This window comes from Haliotis rubra, unplaced genomic scaffold (genome assembly GCF_003918875.1).
Source record: "Haliotis rubra isolate DU_JTF1 unplaced genomic scaffold, ASM391887v1 Scf636, whole genome shotgun sequence".
Classification (NCBI taxonomy): Eukaryota; Metazoa; Mollusca; class Gastropoda; order Lepetellida; family Haliotidae; genus Haliotis; species Haliotis rubra.
The window spans coordinates 134,011-155,203 of NW_025767342.1; the positions used below are offsets into that span (position 1 = coordinate 134,011).

Sequence of the window (21,193 nt, forward strand, 5' to 3'; positions counted from 1 at the left end):
TGTTTTCAGAGCGGAACAGGTTTAAGTAGCATTAGTTTTCCTATGATGATTTCATATACTGATAGCTTCCTGGAATACCAGGTGGAAAAGGTGTATATTTTGAGTATCACATGGTGGCTCAGGTGTTTTGATAACTTGTCTTTCTACAGAGGATTATAGTGACACGTTAATCTAGACAAAACATTCTCTCACTGACTTTTCATTTCCTTCTGAGGTTCCTAGGTAATCCATCATAATCCTCCAAAGACGAGACCACAATACGACCTGAAAGAAGCCTTGAACCGTCACTGAACATGAGACGCCAATGACACATACTGGACGCAATGACGCCATGACTTTTGTTTGACGCTTGCAGGGAACTTGGCGGCGCTCAGCGGACACCGACACAATACATTTCAACCTTCAGTTTATTACTCACCGTTAAAATATAGCTTTGGGGTTGTAAACCCAGCGTCGTTGAGTGATATTGATTTGGACGTAATTATTCAACGTTACTATCATGGCATAAGATGGGTTGGCTGTGGTGATCAGGGTCGAAATTGCCAACTGCTTATAACCTCAACATTGAATTTATTTGGTGTTCTTCAGCTAGGATCATGGACGCCAAATGATCACAGAAGTTACATGTGTTTCCCCTGTGAGATGTTCTGCTGACTGTAACCCTGCCTGTACTGTAACCTGGTGGGACATCTCCAGACAGACGGTGATTACAGGACAGGGGGAGGCTGTGTTGTCTATACCAGCTGTGAGATGTTCTGCTGACTGTAACCCTGCCTGTAAAATTTAAGGTTATATTTGGAAGAGACCTATAATGACTGATTAGATTTTTACTTACTTCAAATTTCTCGAAACACACATAGATTCTGAATAATTATTTATTCAAACTCGTAATATAGCTCAGGAGGTCAACCTTGACTCGATGTGACATCAAGCCAGTGTAATTCTTCACTATCAGATTCTCAAAAAACCCAGGTCTGAACTGAGGAGAACAAAACATTATATATTTACTGTATTATATCATTTATATAATTCGACCAAAAAAAACCAGTTCCAATAAATCCAAATAATTTTGGACACTTGCGACATATCAATGTGATCTTATTCCACATGTTGTATATATCTTGAATCCTAGGAAAGCTTCTATTTTATATAGTGAATGATGCAGCACGTGGGGTAACTGAACCTTCTGCCGTTTCCATCGTACCTGTGGCTGATGTCTGTTCTGTCCTCATTGTCGTCATGGCTTTTGCAATCGTCGTCGTCGTTGTCCACAGACACAGGATCAAGAAAGGTATTGTATTTGTAATGATAGAATCGAATACGAGTTGTGCTGCTATCTCAGACGTATTTCCTGTCAAGCATCTCGTCAATCTGTTACTACAATTACATCAAGTACAGCTGAATACATTCTTAATAATGGCTTTGTACGAGTAGTGATTCAATAATGCTTTATGTATTTCAGGAGGTAAAGTGTACAGGTGAGGGCTCTTCTCGATAGCAGATAACTGTTGACAGTAGATCATTTCAAGAATAGTGAGAAGAACTCAGCATTTATATGCACGTTAAATATTCCTGCATTCCCCTAAAAGGTAAGGTACATGATTACCCCTACAAGCTAAGGTACAGGGTTCTCTCTATAAGGTAAGGTACAGGGTTACCACTACAATCTAAGGTACAGGGTTACCCCTAAAATCCAAGGTACAGGGATGTCCCTACATGTTAAGGTACAGAGTTACCACTACAATCTAAGGTGCAGGGTTGTTCCTACAAGGTAAGGTACAGGGTTACTCTAAACATTAAGGTACAGGGTTACCCCTACAATCTAAGGTATAGGGTTGTCTCTATAAGGTAAGGTACAGGGTTACCTCTACAATCTAAGGTACAGGGTTACCTTACCTTCAAAGGTACAGGGTTATCCCTACAATCTAAGGTACAGGGTTACCCCTAAAAATCTAAGGTACAGGGTTGTCCCTACATGTTAAGGTACAGGGTTATCCCTACAATCTAAGGTGCAGGGTTGTCCCTACAAGGTAAGGTACAGGGTTACCCCTACAAGTTAAGGTACAGAGTTACCCCTACATGTTAGGTACAGGGTTACCCCTACATGTTAAGGTACAGGATTACCCCTACAATTTAAGGTACAGTGTTACCCCTACAATCTAAGGTACAGGGTTACCTTACCTTCAAAGGTACAGGGTGGTCCTTACAATCTAAGGTACAGGGTTACCCCTAAAATCTAAGGTACAGGGTTGTCCCTACAAGTTAAGGTACATGGTTACCCCTACAAAGTAAGGTGTATGGTTACCCTTGCAAGTTAAGGTACAGGTTACCCCTATATGACAGTCGTTCAGGGCTATCTCGAAAACATAAAGATACAGCATTAGCATTGACGTTTGCAGTTTCAAGATGAGCCAATTCCGGTTGTAGGTTTAGCTCTTCACGTTACAGTTACTAAGATAATGTCAGAAATTATTGTTACCGGGTATGCTCGGGTAGTTATTATAATAATATTATCATTGACAGCTAATTAAAGGTTGAAATTTTACTGTTTTATCTTTGCAATCTAATGTATGCCGAGTTATGGTATGGTTGCATAATCCTCCACTTCAGTTCAGAGTTGTGTCTTTCAGGGCTGGTGACCGCAGTATGGCTGACAACGAAGCACAATTTCAACAAGATCCCAGTGGTAAGTATCAGGGTACCTATCCACAAAGCGTTCGTAACCTGTCGGCGTATGCCATCAACAGACTTGTTCGTAATCCGTGCAAATTGTTTGTGTGTGATATACACCCTTCATAGTTCGCAGGGGCGGTGGGCTAGCCTAGTGGTTAAAGAGTTTGCTCGTCATGCCGAAGACCCCCAGATGGGTACAATCTGTTAAACCGATTTCAGGTGTCCCCCGTCGTGATATTGCTGGGATATTGCTAAAAGCGGCGTAAAACTAAAATCACTCACTCAAGGTTTAAGCCAATCAGCGTAATTGTATATAGTAGATACATGTCACTTTCATCATACACAGGGGGTAAGTACTAGACGTTAGAGGGATGTACGCTTAAAACACATTCACATCCAGTTTACGTAGATGTTCATGGTGTCAATCACTAGATTGTCTGGTCGAGATTAATATTTCCAGACCGTCGCAATACAGCTTGTATATTCTTAAGTGCAACATGTCACAACAAACAAAAGAATAATTGAAATCTGTGCTTGTGACATCGAGATATGGATATATCTAATAATAATACTTTCAATCGTCGCATATAGCGTGAAGAATGTAATATGTAATATAATATAAAGAATTGTATCGATAGCACACCCAAACTTTAATGTTCACCAAGACGGACAATAATAAGCAGGGGAAGGTGTTATATTTTTCAAAATCAATAGGTTAGGGTCACAGGTATTATGTAAAAGTTTTGTTCATCATTACTCAAGATCAAGTTGTTAAGATGTGTTCAGCAATACCCAGTGTTACCCACCCCACAAATACTCGAACTCCCTCCCAGCCCAGCCACCCCCACCCACCGCAGGCACGTCCTTGTATTTGTTTCAGATTCCTTGTTTCTAATCAATTGGTCATTTGAAAATCATTCATGGACTCTTTATAGCTTCCGGTTTGCCCGGAAAATAGGACCAGTGTTCAAGGAAGATGAATTATGTTCCAATACTAGAAACATGATGAACCCAGAGCATACATCACCTGACCTTGAACTATCTGTTAGGAAAAACACGCGTTCGCAAACAAGCAAGGTATTCAGACAAGACAGCTGACAAGCCGCTATATTTAACCATCCACACATGACCCGAGTAATAACAAGGTTCTTGTGTTGCTTTTCATATATGGCAAGGAGCGGTGGGGTTTCCAAGTTGTTAAAGCGTTCGCTCGTCACGCGAAAGACCGGTTTCGATTTCCACATGAGTACAATGTGTGAAGCCCATTTCTGGTGTCCCCCACCGTGATATTGCTGGAATATTGCTAAAAGCGGCATGAAACCAAATTTATTCATTCATTTATCTACGTCACACGAAATTATTGAAAGCAGGCCGTTTACTACAGAATAAACTATCAGTGGAGTAACATGAATGTAGGTCGGTCAAATGTTTCACAGGTCGAGAAAAAAGGCCGTGCGCAGTCGCATATTATCTGACAAGCCACTCCTTGTGCTAACTATTAAGCAAAATTCCACGTACATGCACACACAAATGCTCCAATGACGTGCAATGTAATACTGATTACAGAATTAACATTGCATTGCAGAATGCTATGGTGACAAGAAGTATTTAGGATTGGGGGTCTTGAATGTTAAGCTGTCACGTAATGGATACGATTTCAAGTAGATCAGGTGGTCACTACCTTAAGAGGTGAGGTGAGGTGAAATTGGGTTTAACGTCGTGCTTGAGAATATTTCGCTCATATGACGACGTGCATGCATGTGTATGTGTTTGTGCGGCTGCTTGTACTAGCCCAGACTTAAGCTGGTTTTATAGTGCTAGCTCACTGAGATACCACGCCACAGTGAAGCATGAATACCCCACTCAGACACAGTATACTGACTCCGAGCCGACCAGTCCTTGTTGTACCCATTAATGCCGAGCGCCAGGCAGGGACCAACAAGTACAATATTTTAACGTCTTTTGGTATGACGGGCGGACGCTCTAACCACTGCACCACGGAGGTGGTCACACTACCTTAAGAATCTACCAGTAATCTACCCCGTGAAAATCTAGATAAGAAATGTTCTTCACCAACCTATTATTGGCGACTAACGGGCGATCAGACTGACTGCTTCAGTTCATGTCCCAGTTGCGGAAATCGATGCTCATGATATTGACCACTGGTTGGTCTGGTCCAGACTCTATGTTAGAAACCGCTGCCATATAGCTGGAGTACTGCTGAGTGTGGTGTACACACGTACAAAACCATTGATATTGCTCCCCTTGTTGTGGTATTTGTTTCTGACTGAACACTTCTACCTACAGACCTGTATGCCAAGGTGAACAAAAAGAGGAGGCGCAGAAGAGAAGGTACAGCCCGTCTTTCTCTCCGTGTGGTCAGTGAGTCTCATTTGAGGTTAGGGGCGGTGGGGTAGCCTAGTGGTTAAAGCGTCTGCTCGTCACGCCGAAGACCCAGGTTCGAATCTCCACATGGGCACAATGTGTGAAGCCATTTCTGGTGTCCCCGCCGTGATATTGCTGGAATATTGCTAAATTTCTTGAGTGACATTTATAGCTGTTGGATATATCTATCAGTATGTAGATATAATTAATGAAACATGTTAAAACTCATTCTTATCAGATGACGAATATTATTCAGGTGATATGATTTGACTATTTAGAATGAAATTTAAATTTGGGGGAGGCGGGTATACGGGCGGAAGTCTTTCCTTTGTTTCTTTGTCAGCATGAGACCGAAAGTGTTTAAAACCTAAAAGCTGTAATTAGTGTCACATAACGCTGACACAACTCGCACAGTCACTCGCTGTTTTTTCTGTAATTATTTTGCCTCCCGTAGGACACATGACCTAACGTTCAAAGGATCGGGACCATCAGTGTTAGACGCTGTGCCAGGCGATTGATGTTGAAAGCGTAGACTGTGATCACTTCCTGGTCTCGGGTAAACATCCGTCTGCGCACGCATCACCGGAAGGTGACGTCAGCCACCTCAGATTATTGCTTTTCGCACGCCTCGCAAGATGTGTGGTTTGCCAGCTAGACTGTTTTGTATCCTATGAATTTGTGTTTATTGATAATAAACTGTCTTTTGGGTACTTTCCTTTGTTCTTCAGAGAGTGTAGGTATTACCTTTCCGTTTCGTTTTTCGTAGTACTGTTGTAGTGATGGTGTTTGTGATAACACGATAGTTTTCATCACTATTATCGGTCACTTCGCCATTCAGAACATGTGGCTTCGATGTATTCGAAGTGGCTTGTTCTTGACTCATGCTCATACTATCATCGTATATTATTATTAAGCCTTAATTCTGGTCTCCAGTTTATGTCAGTATTTTGTTCTCATTTATGCTGTTCTATCCCGTTACTATTATATTGTTTCACCGTGTGTTTCCCATTACTATTGTAATGTTTTTCACCGTGTGTTTGCTGGGGTTTTCTGCTATGTTGCAGTTTCTATAGGGCACACGCTGTATAGTTTGTAAGGCGGGGTATCTCATAAGTGCCCTCATTCACACTGTGTGAATTGCACTTTTCCGTGTTTCCCCCGTTTTTCACACAAGTAATGTGCTACTTAATTAATATAACACCTTTTTATTGAAGCGCCAGGTCCAACACCGACGTTGCCTGTGACTAGCATGTCCTCTAGCTCTGGCGCTTCTGGCGCTCCGTCTCCTTTCTCCAGGTTGTTGTTTCCAACGTGTCCTTGGCAGACGTCTTACTCCTGACGCCTCAGATGCATGCGCCGCGCGCTCAGCAGTCACTGGATGTTTCGATCTCCCATTTGACATGACCTAGTTAGCAGGGCAGTCTGGTACAACAGCGCATCTGCTGTTCATCACTGCAGCGCCTATACGGCTCTTCTACCACATCGACTACGACCTCGGCGTTCTGCAGTCGGTGTTAGCGCCTCAATCGCAACACCAACCTGTTCCAGCGTCGTTCCTGTCTACAGGGAATGTATGATGCATCTACCTGATCCAGCGCCTGTACGGAGCTTGTAAAGCCATACTTACTCCCTCCAGCGCCTATATGGCGTTTCTACCAGATTCAGCGCTTGTATGGCATTTATAACACCATACTCACTTGCTCACTCCAGCGTCTGTCCGGCGTTTTCTACCAGATCTAGCGCTTGTACGGCGCCTATCATACCATGCTTACTCACTCAAAAGCCTGTCAGGTTTTTATACCAGATACAGCGTTCTGCCAGATCCAGTGCCTGTACGGCGGCTCTACTTGATCTAGCGCCTATAACATCATAGTGAGTGGCCTATAAAATCATACTCACTCACTCCAGCGCCTATACCAGATTGAGTATCTATATGAAGTAACATACTGCGTCAGCGCCTCCACATGGAGGCTAATATGGTACCTATACCGGGCGTGGCGTCTACACACTCCCTTGTCTTGAATTCATCAATAGGGCAGCCCAGGTGGATGAGGAAATTGAGCGCGTGACAGTGTTTTTTCTTACAAGGCACGAGGTGCAAGGGATGACGGCCCTTGAATTGGAATCCCCACGGATGCTCCTTCCTATCTCAACTTAGCTTCGGCTATTAACATTGTCTCTCAGGATCGTCACCTTTCTTTTATATGCATGATGGCTTGGCAGTGGATTGTCCTCACTATCCTTGGCGAACACTTACAGGCAGTTCTCGGCAACGCAGGTGTTATTTGAGATGAATTATGTTCCAATACTAGAAACATGATGAACCCAGAGCATACATCACCTGACCTTGAACTATCTGTTAGGAAAAACACGCGTTCGCAAACAAGCAAGGTATTCAGACAAGACAGCTGACAAGCCGCTATATTTAACCATCCACACATGACCCGAGTAATAACAAGGTTCTTGTGTTGCTTTTCATATATGGCAAGGAGCGGTGGGGTTTCCAAGTTGTTAAAGCGTTCGCTCGTCACGCGAAAGACCGGTTTCGATTTCCACATGAGTACAATGTGTGAAGCCCATTTCTGGTGTCCCCCACCGTGATATTGCTGGAATATTGCTAAAAGCGGCATGAAACCAAATTTATTCATTCATTTATCTACGTCACACGAAATTATTGAAAGCAGGCCGTTTACTACAGAATAAACTATCAGTGGAGTAACATGAATGTAGGTCGGTCAAATGTTTCACAGGTCGAGAAAAAGGCCGTGCGCAGTCGCATATTATCTGACAAGCCACTCCTTGTGCTAACTATTAAGCAAAATTCCACGTACATGCACACACAAATGCTCCAATGACGTGCAATGTAATACTGATTACAGAATTAACATTGCATTGCAGAATGCTATGGTGACAAGAAGTATTTAGGATTGGGGGTCTTGAATGTTAAGCTGTCACGTAATGGATACGATTTCAAGTAGATCAGGTGGTCACTACCTTAAGAGGTGAGGTGAGGTGAAATTGGGTTTAACGTCGTGCTTGAGAATATTTCGCTCATATGACGACGTGCATGCATGTGTATGTGTTTGTGCGGCTGCTTGTACTAGCCCAGACTTAAGCTGGTTTTATAGTGCTAGCTCACTGAGATACCACGCCACAGTGAAGCATGAATACCCCACTCAGACACAGTATACTGACTCCGAGCCGACCAGTCCTTGTTGTACCCATTAATGCCGAGCGCCAGGCAGGGACCAACAAGTACAATATTTTAACGTCTTTTGGTATGACGGGCGGACGCTCTAACCACTGCACCACGGAGGTGGTCACACTACCTTAAGAATCTACCAGTAATCTACCCCGTGAAAATCTAGATAAGAAATGTTCTTCACCAACCTATTATTGGCGACTAACGGGCGATCAGACTGACTGCTTCAGTTCATGTCCCAGTTGCGGAAATCGATGCTCATGATATTGACCACTGGTTGGTCTGGTCCAGACTCTATGTTAGAAACCGCTGCCATATAGCTGGAGTACTGCTGAGTGTGGTGTACACACGTACAAAACCATTGATATTGCTCCCCTTGTTGTGGTATTTGTTTCTGACTGAACACTTCTACCTACAGACCTGTATGCCAAGGTGAACAAAAAGAGGAGGCGCAGAAGAGAAGGTACAGCCCGTCTTTCTCTCCGTGTGGTCAGTGAGTCTCATTTGAGGTTAGGGGCGGTGGGGTAGCCTAGTGGTTAAAGCGTCTGCTCGTCACGCCGAAGACCCAGGTTCGAATCTCCACATGGGCACAATGTGTGAAGCCCATTTCTGGTGTCCCCCGCCGTGATATTGCTGGAATATTGCTAAATTTCTTGAGTGACATTTATAGCTGTTGGATATATCTATCAGTATGTAGATATAATTAATGAAACATGTTAAAACTCATTCTTATCAGATGACGAATATTATTCAGGTGATATGATTTGACTATTTAGAATGAAATTTAAGGGGAGGAGGCGGGTATACGGGCGGAAGTCTTTCCTTTGTTTCTTTGTCAGCATGAGACCGAAAGTGTTTAAAACCTAAAAGCTGTAATTAGTGTCACATAACGCTGACACAACTCGCACAGTCACTCGCTGTTTTTTCTGTAATTATTTTGCCTCCCGTAGGACACATGACCTAACGTTCAAAGGATCGGGACCATCAGTGTTAGACGCTGTGCCAGGCGATTGATGTTGAAAGCGTAGACTGTGATCACTTCCTGGTCTCGGGTAAACATCCGTCTGCGCACGCATCACCGGAAGGTGACGTCAGCCACCTCAGATTATTGCTTTTCGCACGCCTCGCAAGATGTGTGGTTTGCCAGCTAGACTGTTTTGTATCCTATGAATTTGTGTTTATTGATAATAAACTGTCTTTTGGGTACTTTCCTTTGTTCTTCAGAGAGTGTAGGTATTACCTTCCGTTTCGTTTTTCGTAGTACTGTTGTAGTGATGGTGTTTGTGATAACACGATAGTTTTCATCACTATTATCGGTCACTTCGCCATTCAGAACATGTGGCTTCGATGTATTCGAAGTGGCTTGTTCTTGACTCATGCTCATACTATCATCGTATATTATTATTAAGCCTTAATTCTGGTCTCCAGTTTATGTCAGTATTTTGTTCTCATTTATGCTGTTCTATCCCGTTACTATTATATTGTTTCACCGTGTGTTTCCCATTACTATTGTAATGTTTTTCACCGTGTGTTTGCTGGGGTTTTCTGCTATGTTGCAGTTTCTATAGGGCACACGCTGTATAGTTTTTGTAAGGCGGGGTATCTCATAAGTGCCCTCATTCACACTGTGTGAATTGCACTTTTCCGTGTTTCCCCGTTTTCACACAAGTAATGTGCTACTTAATTAATATAACACCTTTTTATTGAAGCGCCAGGTCCAACACCGACGTTGCCTGTGACTAGCATGTCCTCTAGCTCTGGCGCTTCTGGCGCTCCGTCTCCTTTCTCCAGGTTGTTGTTTCCAACGTGTCCTTGGCAGACGTCTTACTCCTGACGCCTCAGATGCATGCGCCGCGCGCTCAGCAGTCACTGGATGTTTCGATCTCCCATTTGACATGACCTAGTTAGCAGGGCAGTCTGGTACAACAGCGCATCTGCTGTTCATCACTGCAGCGCCTATACGGCTCTTCTACCACATCGACTACGACCTCGGCGTTCTGCAGTCGGTGTTAGCGCCTCAATCGCAACACCAACCTGTTCCAGCGTCGTTCCTGTCTACAGGGAATGTATGATGCATCTACCTGATCCAGCGCCTGTACGGAGCTTGTAAAGCCATACTTACTCCCTCCAGCGCCTATATGGCGTTTCTACCAGATTCAGCGCTTGTATGGCATTTATAACACCATACTCACTTGCTCACTCCAGCGTCTGTCCGGCGTTTTCTACCAGATCTAGCGCTTGTACGGCGCCTATCATACCATGCTTACTCACTCAAAAGCCTGTCAGGTTTTTATACCAGATACAGCGTTCTGCCAGATCCAGTGCCTGTACGGCGGCTCTACTTGATCTAGCGCCTATAACATCATAGTGAGTGGCCTATAAAATCATACTCACTCACTCCAGCGCCTATACCAGATTGAGTATCTATATGAAGTAACATACTGCGTCAGCGCCTCCACATGGAGGCTAATATGGTACCTATACCGGGCGTGGCGTCTACACACTCCCTTGTCTTGAATTCATCAATAGGGCAGCCCAGGTGGATGAGGAAATTGAGCGCGTGACAGTGTTTTTTCTTACAAGGCACGAGGTGCAAGGGATGACGGCCCTTGAATTGGAATCCCCACGGATGCTCCTTCCTATCTCAACTTAGCTTCGGCTATTAACATTGTCTCTCAGGATCGTCACCTTTCTTTTATATGCATGATGGCTTGGCAGTGGATTGTCCTCACTATCCTTGGCGAACACTTACAGGCAGTTCTCGGCAACGCAGGTGTTATTTGAGGTCAAGGATTTTCCGGTTAGGATCTATTTCACCAATCCTACTGCCATCTTTAATAACGAGTTCAAGGACGTCTATCGAACAGTGTGTGACTTTACTCACAGGGAGATAGCGTTGACGGCCTTCAAGCAAGTCAAACATCCCTCATCACAAGAATCCATGCCAGTACCTTACTATAGCCTCAACGCCACACTGTTAGGTGGGCTTGGAATCAGGTGCCGGTGCGTGGTAGGAGACGTTGTGACAAGTCTCACATCAACAAGAGGATATGAACGTAGCTGCGTCCCCTTCAAGGGTGACGGAAGCTGTGGCAAAAAAAACAACAACAAAAGTTCAAGATCCACATGACTGGACACTCGCTCATCCACTAGGCCCTTGTATTATCCAAACACTTGTACATTGATGACGAGTGCGTTCTGACGTAATTGGTTATTTCTTGGGTGTCCATACGTCACAACATATGGACACATGGGTTCCGGCTCTTCATAGTTCTGCCTCAACGATGTGCCGGGTTCCAAGGATTACCTTCGACCGGGAGTACCTGTTTAGCGCAGCAACAGTGATAATTTACTGAGTTCACGTGGGCTGTCCGCCATATTGCGTACTTTGCATGTGTCCACCCAGGAATGACAGGCGGACGTTCGTCAACGTGTCGGCCTCCTGCCTCACTTACCTCAGTTTTTTTCTTCCTTTTAGTGGACTCGCCCTTAGATGTCATAGGTGGAGTCACCTTGACTGAGCGAGTTCCGAACTACATACGTTTTTTGTCGGCGCCTCCATGCAGAATAACCTGATAACCTCAGGTTTTCGGCCGTGAGATCAATAAGCAGTTTGGAGCTCAAGGCAGTGTTCCTCGCCATCCGTCACTGGGCGTTATAGCACACGGGCAACACGATTGTTGTGGAGCTTAACGAGAGTTTGACCGGGTTACTGTTTCCAGACGTTCCGTCTGTTTCCAGTAATAGCTGACACCCATATCCATCTGAGCACTCAGCATATTCCTGGGTGCGGGTACATCTTAGCGGACACTATATTGGGATCTGACAGAGTCGCTTTCATAGAATAAATGCTACACAAAGAGCTACCTGTTTATGTGTCTCCGTCTCCGAATGGTCAGCCTGGGCAGTGGGTGGCTTCAGTCTTTCCTGGGGGGCGCTATATAAAAATTCGTTTCCTCCGGCCTTGCTTCCAAATGTTTTAGTCACAATCAAGACTTAAAAACTTGACTTCGACTAAATTTAGCTGGTCCCAGATGACCAACCAGAGGTTGGTTTCAAGCCTCTTCAACTAGCCAGATGTGGAAACATCCCAGTGCATCCTCATCCCACGCCAGAACGGTTCAATTAACACACTGCATCTTCAGGCGGCATTCTGCGCCAATTGCTATTCAGCCAGAGCATTGTTACTGCTTCGCTAATGAACATTGGACTTCCATTAGGCACATGTATAACGAGGGGCAGTCGTTCGAGCAGTTGTGTTGCCGCGAAGCAGGATCCGCTGAATGTATCCCCCCTGTTTTAGCAGTCTCCCTGCTGTATTTGTACAGGGAAGGCGTTTCAAGAGGGGCATTGTTGCCACTTCTGTTAGTGGCAATTCCCTTCCTTTTGGCAGTCCCCATTGACAGGAGCTACCGTCCATGCTTCGCTTGTTTAACGCTTGTGTACCCAGGCTGCAGTTTTGACCTCCCGCCAGGAATCTCAACACGGTCTTGGACCGCCTACACGTTGTGTCCTGCAAGCCACTCACGAACACTTCCCTTGCAGACTTGCACAGCAATAGCGACAAGGGTCATGCGCTTGGTGTTAATTGGGTAAAGTTTGAACGACACCGTCATGGTTCTTTGCCTCTGGGTATTTGATTGGGATTACATCTCTATAACCCATGGCAGTTGCCAGCGCGAAATGATCGATAGTTCTCTCTTTCGCCTTTATCGTCTGTTGTCGGCGTTGACGACGTTCCTGTGTTACTTTTGTGTTCAGCTGATGTACTCAGTTTGTACATTAAGAGAACCCAAGCCATCAGAGACATGTAAGCAAAACCATGAGTGTTTTGTGGATACGGACTACCATTTATTCATGCGTATAATGTGGCTGGTCTGGTTTCCCCTCATCTACGCCATCCTAATGTACACTCTCTCAAAAAAGAAACGCAACCCCTATCTAAATATCTGACATCATTTCTAGAATAAAGATGGTGAATGTAAATTAGAATTTTCTTCAAAATACTGTTAATACGTTCCAATCTGATCAGTATAAGCTCCCAAACGGAACCATTTTCACACATGATGACCTTTGTATCCGTGTTATTTGAGAAAGTGCGAAATTGTCATGTACAAAATGCTAAAAGCCTGTTGCACGTGCAAATCGTTGAAAACACAGTTCATGTAGAGGGTTTTAAAAGCATGCGTAGTTTGTAATTTTTCTCTCATAATTTGCTCTGTAAATCAAGTTCGAAAATGCCCCGTTTGAGTACAGCAAATCGAAATATTGCCATTGGTCGCATTGAGGCCGGGGAAAGCTTTGGAACAGTTGCCCGTCATCTAAACGTACACAAAACAACAATCTCCCGACTTTGGAATCGTTACACACAGTTCCATGCAATTGAAGATCGTCCCAGGAGCGGTAGACCTAGGATCACCACACCGGCTCAGGATCGCTTTATTCGACTCAGCCACCTACGTAATCGGCATGCCACACCCACCATCACTGCAACACAGGTGCCAGGTTTGAGGAGAGTATCGGCCCAAACCATCAGGAACCGTTTACATGAGGCAAATTTACGTGCAAGAAGACCAGTTGTTGGGCCCGTCTTGAAACGCCAACATCGACGCCAACGTCTCAGGTGGTGTACTAACGTAAGGAGATGGACCCTAAGAAACTGGAGAAGAGTCTGGTTTAGTGACGAGTCTCGTTTTCTTCTTCAACGACGTGACGGTAGACAACGTGTCTATAGACGAGCAAATGAACGTTTTGCACCGAACTGCGTTCGACAGGTCGACAGATTTGGAGGAGGAAGCATCATGGTATGGGGAGCCATGTCTTACAACCAACGGTCAGACTTGGTCATCATTCGTGGCAATTTGACGGCACAACGGTACATTGATGACGTCTTACAGCCACATCTTCTGCCGATAATCGACCAACAGAGGGAGTCTTTTCAACATGACAATGCCCGCCCTCATACAGCTCGTGCAACAGTGGCATTCCTACAGAATTCAAACGTCAACGTGATGCCGTGGCCCTCCAGATCGCCAGACATCAATCCTATCGAACATCTGTGGGACCAGCTGGATCGTCGTGTTCGTGCACGTACACCACAACCGCACACGTTGGTTGAACTGGCCGCAGCACTCCAGGAAGAGTGGAGAGCAATCCCCCAGGAAAACATCCGCCGTCTGATTCGTTCTGTTCCGAGGAGGTGCACTGCTGTGATTAGAGCTCGTGGTTCTACAACGAGATACTGAAGACAACGCCCCCTAGCGTAAATTGAGAGTTCGATACTGACCTGCATTAACTGTTACCTTATACCGTGCTGACCTAAGGTTCACCATGTCAAATTTCATGGCATTATCTTTAAAAATACAAATGTAATAACCAGTTAAAATTGATATAAACATTACCCAAAAAAACAGGGGTTGCGTTTCTTTTTTGAGAGAGTGTACTTCGTACACTTGCCTGGACTATGGCACTTCACAGTAACTGTACAGTGGCATTGATCATGCATGAGTGTTTCTAGACGTCGGACACAGTATTCGCCAATCAGTATCCACACCACATGTGTCCAACGCTTGGGACCATTGGTGCCAGACAAGCACCTCACCAATCCTCGACCTCATTGTTGTTCGCCTCGAAGCACAATGATGTCATGTGGGGAATGAGTTGTTTTGAGAAAACAACTGGGTATGTCAGTTAAGGAGTCACACTTGAATAGAATCAAGTCCATGCTTTTTACTGCATTCCCTAAAGCTAATAGCGCTTTAAAACCGTGTGGTCTCTTTTCCATTTAAGCGTACATGGCTTACATGCGAATTGCCACTGAGATATAATCCCTCTGCCCACCATTCTTCCAGATTCCACGAAGGTGCCTTCCTTCAAGATATTTCTTCCCACGAAGCACGATGACGCCATGTGGGAAAAGAGTTGTTCCGAGGGAAACAACTGGGTGTGTCAGTTAAGGAGTAACACTTGGAAAAACTCAAGTCAATACTTTTTACTGCATTTCCCTAAAGCTAATAACGCTTTAAAAATCGTGTGGCCTTTTCCGTTTAAGCGTACATGGCTTATATGCGAATGACCACTGAGATGTAATCCCTCTCTGTCGACCAGTCTTCCAGATTCCACGATCGAAGGTGTCTTCGTTCATGATATTCTTCCCACGAGGCATGATGTCGCCGTGTGGGAAAAGAGTTGTTCCGAGGGAAACAACTGGGTGTGTCGGTTAAGGATCAATACTTCGAAAACTCAAGTCACTGCTTTTTACTGCATTTCCCTAAAGCTAATCTCGCTCTAAAAATCGCGTGGTCTTTTTCATTTAAGCCTACATGTCTTCTATGTGAATAACCACTAAGAGATAGTCACTGTCTGTTGACTATTCTGCCAGGTTCAACGAAGATACCTTCCACCATGCTTTTTCTTCCCATGAAGCACGCCGACGACGTATGGGAAAAGAGTTGTTCCAGGAGAACAACTGGGTGTGTCAGTTAAGGAGTAACGCTTGGGTTAATCCGAGTCACTGCTTTTTACTACATTTCCCTAAAGCTAATAACGCTTTAAAATCGTCTGGTATATTCCATTTAAGACTACGTGTCTTATGTGCGCATTACTACTGCCTGATCGTCACTCGCCGTCCGATCTAGGTGCGACGACGGTTTTCCACCACCGAGGCGCACTTGATAACATTGACCGAGCTGTCTTTGTTTACCTTGCGAGGCGATCCCCTCAGATGACACGCCCTCCATCCTGCCTGTCATATAAATGTGCAGGAAGTAAGTAGTGCAGGATTAGTTAAAAATTTAGTAAAATCTAAATATTTTTTATATTTGTATATTTATCCTGCACTACTTATGATAAGGGCACACCCTGCGCTTTCAGCTACCTACCCTCTTTGTTTTCATCTGTGGGATTTACGGCAATAATCAGAGGTGGCTGACGTCACCTTCCGGTGATGCGTGCGCAGACGGATGTTTACCCGAGACCAGGAAGTGATCACAGTCTACGCTTTTAACATCAATCGTCTGGCACAGCCACGTTTCGAGTCGTAAGCAATAAGTGCAGGAAGTAAGTAGTGCAGGATAAGTATATAAATATAAAAAATATTTAGATTTTACTAATATTTTCCATTCGTTTTCTTTAAATTTCAAAATGATATGTTGAAATGATAAGTTACGATGTTGAAATTTCAAGATAATAAGTTGATATTTTCATGAAAAATAACAGAAAGAAACGAATGACCCAAAAGGCTGCCGTACCAATCTTACACAACTCTTTAATAATCTATACTCCTTGTTCTCTCTTCTACAGTGTCTGATGTTTATGCCACGGTCCAGAAGGTTCAATGCAAACAGTTTGTGAACAGGGCTTATGCAGGTGCAGGACCATCGGTAAGTTATGGAACTGTTTTCCTTAAAAAATAATAATACGAGATAGGGGGTGGAGGCAGGCAACGTGGAGTAACGAATGCATGAATTAAACTTTCACATTGCACCAATAATACTAAGGTTTTTGGTTCCATAAGAACTGGCCATCAGCAGCCTATGCTTGTCGTTAGAGGCGACTAACGGGATTGGGTGGTCAGACTTGTTTGACACATATAACATCGTATCAGCGGGATTGGGTGGCACATCTTACATCTTGTTTGACACATATAACATCGTATCAGCGGGATTGGGTGGCACATATAACATCTTGTTTGACACATATAACATCGTATCAGCGGGATTGGGTGACACATATAACATCTTGTTTGACACATATAACATCGTATCAGAATTGTGAATATCGATGCTCATGACGTCGACCACCTGATTTTTCTCATCCCAAATCGATCGTTCACTGACGTCTACTGCTGAGTGTGGCGTAAAGCAAGCAGATAAACGTTCAAATTGATTCTATTTCTAAAATAAGCTTAACATATTTTAAAACATCTGTCAACACAGGACAGTCAAACAACATCACAACATCTTTGTTTTCTGCATGATTCCCCAGCAAGATTTATGCCATCACTTTGGTCACCATTTTTGGCTGTAGGTTAAAGAGAAGAATAAAGAAACTCGCAGCTATACCAAGACGAGGCCAATGTCGAAGTTCTAAAACACTAGTCAATGTTATTTTTATCAAGAACAGACTTACGTACAACTAGTGGGACAATACTTTCACATTACGTCCATCAATAATTTCAGTTGATGATATTATTACATTATTTCAATATTCATTAAAGTAATTCAGTTAAGTTTAATTCTTCATAAAAATCAAGAATTAAATGAGCATTAACATTATCAAAAGAAAGTCCTTTCAAGAACTTGAATATGATGGAATGAATGAGATGTGTGAAAATGTCACGTGTTTAGTACATTGCCATTAGATCGTACATGTGTTTGTTATTTCCAGTCTGAAAATGCAGTTCTAATCGACTGTGCAGGACCAGTTGCAGACGAATACAACAACTGTGGAGAAACGGTAGGCTTTTTGTTAATATCCTGCCACGTTCCGGGGAAGAAACGTCTCTGATTGGCTGACACAATGCCGACGCGAAATTGTAGCTCACTCAAAGAGATAGCATAATCTGCTGTAGAGAACTGGTTGGTTCGGTAAATGTATCAGGTGAAATTCCCCTGAAAGATAATATATTGTAACTCACTGCACTCAAAGAGATAGCATAATCTACTGTAAAGAACTGGTTGGTTCAGTAAATGTATCAGGTGAAATTCCCCTGGAAGAAATGTTCGACAGTTGTAAGTGCAGTTGTGTTTAACTTTCAGAATGATGACGGTCTGACCTACGTCGATCTTGCCCTTCAGCCCCATCATACACAGAAAGGAGGAGCCCATGGTATATGAGGAGACAGACTTCGCCCTCACCCCCGGGCCGCAGCTGCCGGACAAGATCTGGGAGGTTGAGGAGGAGGAGAGAAGGCAGTGCTTCTGGGAATGATGATGAACAAACCTTGACAATCCCTAGCTGCCGGACAAGATCTGGGAGGTTGAATGGGAGTACAGGAGAATCTCGAGGTTACATTGAGTGAGTGAGTGAGTGGGGTATGTGAAATTGGGTTTAACGTCGTGCTTGAGAATATTTCGCTCATATGACGACGTGCATGCATGTGTATGTGTATGTGCGGCTACTTGTACTAGCCCAGACTGAAGCTGGTTTTATAGTGCTAGCTCACTGAGATACCATGCCGCAGTGAAGCATGAATACCCCACTCAGACACATTACACTGACTCCGAGCCGACCAGTCCTTGTTGTACCCATTAATGCCGAGCGCCAGGCAAGTAAGTGAGTGAGTGAGGTGGGCGGGCGGGCGGGCGGGCGAGCGAGCGTGCGTGCGTGCGTGCGTGCGTGCATGCGCTCGTGGAACTGTTATATTCTATATAATGATCCACGGTTATAACGAACCGAAACCAGAGGTCCCTTTACAAATTACGTATATTACAAGTGTTTATAACTAAGGAATAATGTAAGCATATATTCCCTAACTGTATGTACTTTTTGAAGCCTAGATTTACAATTTTTAAACTTATCCTATCTCACGACTTGCACCTCTCTCTCTTCATTCGACCGACCCGTGAAGATCCGGGGTAGAATAGGTCTTCAGCAACCCATGTGCTTGCCATAAAAAGGCGACTATCTTGTCGTAAGAGGCGACTAACGGGATCGGGTGGTCAGTTTCGCTGACTTGGTTGACACATGTCATCGGTTCCCAATTGCGCAGATCGATGCTCATGCTTATGATCACTGGATTGTCTGGTCCAGACTCGATTATTTACAGACCGCCGCCATATAGCTGGAATATTGCTGAGTGCGGCGTAAAACTAAACTCACTCACTCACTCACTCACTCTTCGTTCAGCCATGAGTGGAAACGAATTAAAACTTTGCTCCAGGCCTACCTTGTCCCTGTCCCCGTGCTGTGCCTGCCTTCCTGCCTCAGCCATTCTCACTAGTCCGTGACAGCACGAGGCATGCGCAGTCCTCACCCACGTGATCACCTCACATACTCATTCTCTTTCTTGTCGCTCCACAGAGTGGACGTGAAAAAGTTTTCATCTGAGAATTGCTCAAAATGGATAAGCCTGTTCAGGCCAGTAAACGAAAGTTTTGCGCCCGTTGTAATAAAGTCTTTTCAGCTTGGGACCCCACACACGTCGTGTGTTGATTGTGTGGGTTGTTGTGATTGGGACACACGTTGTCCTAAGTGTTCAGGACTGTCTAATGAGGCTTTTAAATCTTACAAACGTGTTTGTGCCAGACGTTTGGCAGATAGGGCCAGGAATGCTTCTGCGGGGTTTGGTCCATCTCCCGCTGAGAAACAATGTTTAGATCGCCCCACCCTCCCTGCTCACCGTTCTAAATCGCCCGTCTCTCTTGACGAGGATTTTATGGACGCGTCGTCGGATTCCTATTTGTCTGAGAACGTTAAAAGGCTTTTTGGGGCGCTTCCCTCACCTAGTTTAAATTCTCATGGGCATGCCAGGGTGGTAATGACTGATATTTCCTCTACGCAAGACCTGCGATCTACCTTATCTCGTAGATCCGTTTCTTCGGAACGTTCACAGACTTCGAGAACTTCTAAGTCCAAGCATTCATCATCGAAAAGCGGGGATCGGCGCAGTTGGAACGTAACCGTTCTCCTATTCCTACGGTTTCATCCCATCGAAACAATTCACCCACACGAGTTGAGTCACCATCTGGTGCGAAGGTTCGAATACGTTCTTCTACTGCTGGGAGGAGTCGTTCTAGATCTCATTCACGCTCGAGCTCTTGTCGTCGTTCCAATGTACCAGTCCCAACAGATTCACCACCCGGATTCGTTTCACCACCTAGCCGTGCAGCCAAAGGTAGAACGAGTTCACTCAGCCGAACAGGCTCACCTGACCTGACTGATTCACGTAATCGAATGGGTTCACCAGGACAATCCGGTTCACATTCCCGAGCCTGCTCACTCTGCCGAGCCAGTTCACCCTGCCAAGCCGGCTCACCAGACCGTAATCGAATGGGCTCACCAGACCGTAATCGAATGGGTTCACCTGACCGAACTGATTCACGTAATCGAATGGGTTCACCTAACCGAACTGATTCACGTAATCGAATGGGTTCACCTGACCGAACTGATTCACGTACTCGAATGGGTTCACCTGACCAAACTGATTCACGTACTCGCATGGGTTCACCTGACCGAACTGTTTCACGTACTCGAATGGGTTCACCTGACCGAACAGATTCACATAATCGAATGGGTTCACCTGACCGAACTGATTCAGGTAATCGAATGGGTTCACCATGCTGAACCGGTTCACAATCCCAACTCAATTCACCTCAACATGTGTTTCAGTTCGACTCACCATCTCATAGTGGACTCAATTCACCACAGCGTTTTGATTCCCGTAGTCGTTCAGTCTCACCTAGTCAAAGTGGTTCGCCTTTTCGATCCGGTTCACCTAGCCGTATGGTGTCTTTTCGTCAGAGGGATTCTAGAAGTCAGTCTCATTCACCTCAGGTGAATCAGAATATCCCGTCTAGTCAGTCTAGGGCTAGTGAGCACTTGCGGTCAGTGCCTTTACATGATAGTACCCCTCATCAACGTCGTTCTGTGCTGGTGGTTTCACCTGCTAGGCAGCGTTATGCTTCAGTGGATCAGCGTTCACCTTCACGCCATACCACTTCTACGATACCACTTCTACATGTTCGACAATCGTCTGCCATACCTAGCAATAATCGTTCTGTGGATTCGAAGGATCGGACTCGGTCTCAGACTCCTTTACCTTCACCTGGGCAGTCGGACATCTCCACTCCTGATGGCAGTTTTGATGTTGTTGAACCGGCTCACGTGGTAGCCTGGATAGTTGAAAATCTTCAGCTACCTCTAAGTAAATCTCCAGATGATTTGGCCACGTCTTATGCCGTGACTAATAGAGATATTTCCAGTATCACACTT

At 44.6% G+C, this 21,193-nt stretch overlaps 1 long non-coding RNA gene across 1 annotated transcript; it reads left to right on the top strand.

Moving 5' to 3' along the window:
• Positions 1-1,166: 1,166 nt before the first annotated feature.
• LOC124256701 lies at positions 1,167-16,595 on the top strand. The gene is made up of 5 exons (XR_006893047.1): positions 1,167-1,291; positions 1,463-1,478; positions 2,631-2,686; positions 4,981-5,025; positions 16,562-16,595. It is a non-coding gene; the product is annotated as an uncharacterized LOC124256701 (long non-coding RNA).
• The last annotated feature ends 4,598 nt before the right edge of the window (positions 16,596-21,193 follow it).